This window comes from Balaenoptera ricei, chromosome 6 (genome assembly GCF_028023285.1).
Source record: "Balaenoptera ricei isolate mBalRic1 chromosome 6, mBalRic1.hap2, whole genome shotgun sequence".
NCBI classification, from domain to species: Eukaryota; Metazoa; Chordata; class Mammalia; order Artiodactyla; family Balaenopteridae; genus Balaenoptera; species Balaenoptera ricei.
Genome location: NC_082644.1, coordinates 7,967,694 through 7,970,446, shown reverse-complemented (window position 1 = coordinate 7,970,446; position 2,753 = coordinate 7,967,694). Strand labels below are relative to the sequence as shown.

The following is a 2,753-nucleotide window of genomic DNA, read 5'->3' as shown; positions in this document are numbered from 1 at the left end:
GCCCCCTTCTGCATCGCATGCCCTGTCTTTGTCACGTCAGAGTCCATCAGAGGCTTCCCTGAGTTGGCGGCTCTGAGGTCCTTTTCCCGTTTTTGAGAAGAGTCTGGCTCAGAGAACTATTTCTCTATTAGAAGAAAAAACAATTCAGGGATTATGACGAAGTGGTAACTAACACTTGGCCTCAGTGTTGGAGAGAAACTAAGAGGGTGGTGAGGAGTTGGGAGAAATAGAGCATGTAAGCCTTAAAGAAAGGGATAACTTCTACTCAGTTCTGGAAGATTCGGGCCATAGAAGTGAGTAGTTCTCATCGCCCACACAGAGAAAGAAAACTGTCATCAGAGTGAGGGAGACATTCTTTCGGGCAGCAGACTGCAGTTCTGAAGGCTGTCTGGCCAGGCAGCACCTATAGGACCTGCAGGATTTTCCTCTTATGATGGCACCATCCTCCCTGCTTTGGTTCCATAACTTCCTTTTTTTTTTTCTTAAATTTATTTTATTGAAGTATAGTTGATTTACAATGTTGTGTTAATTTCTGCTGTACAGCAAAGTGATTCAGTTATACATGTATATACATTATTTTTCAGATTCTTTTCCATTATGGTTTATCACAGGTTATTGAATATAGTTCCCTGTGCTCTACAGTAGGACCCTGTCGTTCATAATTTCTTTTTATTTTTTAATTTTTAAAAAATTTTAACCATTTTTTAAAGTTGACATGTACTTAACTTGCAACGTCGTAGTTTCAGGTGTACAGCAAAGTGATTCAGTTACACATATATATATCATAATTTCTTGATGAACACATTTTTGTCCTCACAGCAAGGCTGGGACATTTGATCTCAGGGATGAGTCCATCTGGGGACTTCCCTGGTGGTCCAGTGGTTAAGACTCTGCGCTGCCAACGCAGGGGGCGTGGGTTCGATCCCTGGTTGGGGAGCTAAGATCCCACATGCCGCGTGGTGCAGTCAAAAAAAAAGAATGAAAAACAAAAAAAGGGATGAGTCAGCTTGGATACAGTGGTGCCCTTACTAGCCCTCAAGCAGTGAGCTGGTTCTCGGTGGGAAAGAGGAGGAGGACCAGGAGGGTGTGTCCTCGGGGAATCCCATGAAGAACGCATTCCAAGCAGCTCTACACAGTCGCTCGCTGCACAGACCTGCCGGGTGAGGGTCCCTGGTGGGCCAGAGAGTGGCGTGGAGCTGGGGGCTGCGTTCAGGAGCAGTTCAGGGAGGGCCAGGGTGTGAGGGGAGCGGCCCTGAGGAGTGAGTGGGAATTTGTGGAGGAGGATAAACAGCTGTCCAGAGGTGTCCCCTGCGGGCCCCGGATGCTGGGGCTGATCTCCAGAGTACGCTGGACTCTCCCCCAGGGGAAGGGTCTCCCCTGAGCTCCGGGGCTGCTGGTCCAGCCATCCTGTCAGGCAGACGCTGGGGCCGGGGCTCTGGTGAGAGCCAGGGGTGGTAAGGGCTGCGAAATGAGGCCAGGTCCCCGCTATGGGCTGAATTGTGCCCCTTCCCAAATTCATCTGTTGAAGCCCCCGTATCTCAGAGTGTGACCGTATCTGGAGATACGGTCTTCAAAGGGGTGACTGAGTTAGAATGAGGCCTTTAGGGTGGGCCCTCATCCAATCTCACTGCTGTCCTTATAAGAAGAAAAAAATGTAGAGACCAGGCAGAGGACACAGAGGGGAAAAGACCACATGAGCACATGGTGAGAAGGAGACTGTGATACTGTGATATATAAAAAATATATATTTGGTCACCCAGATGACCAAAATATATTCCTCATATATATTTGGTCTCTGTCCACAGTTCCTGACTCACAGCTCCCCAAACCCTTGGAACTTCCTAAGGCTTGAGAGTGATAGATGTTAATGAGGTGACTTTTGGATCCCACCTAAGGATGGGGGCCGTTTGCCAGGGAGACCAACCAAGTGACTAGAGGGTTGGAACTTTCAGTCTTACCCGCAACCCCTGGGAAGGTGGGTGGGGCTGGAGGTTGGATCAGTTGCCATCACCAATGATTTAATCAACCATGCCTATGTAATGAAGTATCCAAAAAACCCAAAGGGATGGAGTTTGGAAAGCTCCTGGGTTGATGAACACGAGGAAATTCAGGGAGAGCCGTGTGCCTGGAGAGGGCATGGAAGGGCCCCATCTCTTCCCATATACCTTGCCCTGTGCATCTCTTCCACCTGGCTGTTCTTGAGCTACATTCTTTTGTAATAAGCCAGTCATCTAGTAAGTAAAATGTTTTTCTGAGTTCTGTGAGCTGCTCTAGCAAATTAACTGTGTCTGAAGTGGGGGAGAGGGGCAGTCTTGTAGGACTGAATCCTTAACCTGTGGGATCGGATGCTATCTCTGGGTAGACATGTTAGAATTGAGTTGAATTGTAGGATACCCTGGTGGTGTCTGAGGATTGTTTGTTGGTATGGGATACCACCGCCCCCCCCCCCAATTAGAATTGGGTTCAGGAACCTAATTTAGTGACCATCCGTAAGCCAAGGAGAGAGGCCTCAGAAGAAACCAACATTTCTGACACCTTGATCTCAGAGTTCCAGGCTCCAGAACTGTGAAAAAATTAATTTCTATTGCTTAAGTCAAGAAACTGAGGGTGGCTTCCAGCCAAAAGCCAGCTAGGAACTAAGGCCCTCATCAGTCCAACAGCCCCAAAGGAACTGAATCCTGCTGACAACCACAGAAGTGAGTTTGGAAGTGGTTCCTCCCTGAGCTGAGCCTTCAGACGAGACCTCAGCCTTG

General features: G+C 48.3%; 1 non-coding gene across 1 annotated transcript; it reads left to right on the top strand.

The window, feature by feature from the left end:
- Positions 1-864: 864 nt before the first annotated feature.
- Positions 865-937, top strand: TRNAG-GCC (transfer RNA glycine (anticodon GCC)). The gene has a single exon. It is a non-coding gene; the product is annotated as a tRNA-Gly (tRNA).
- The last annotated feature ends 1,816 nt before the right edge of the window (positions 938-2,753 follow it).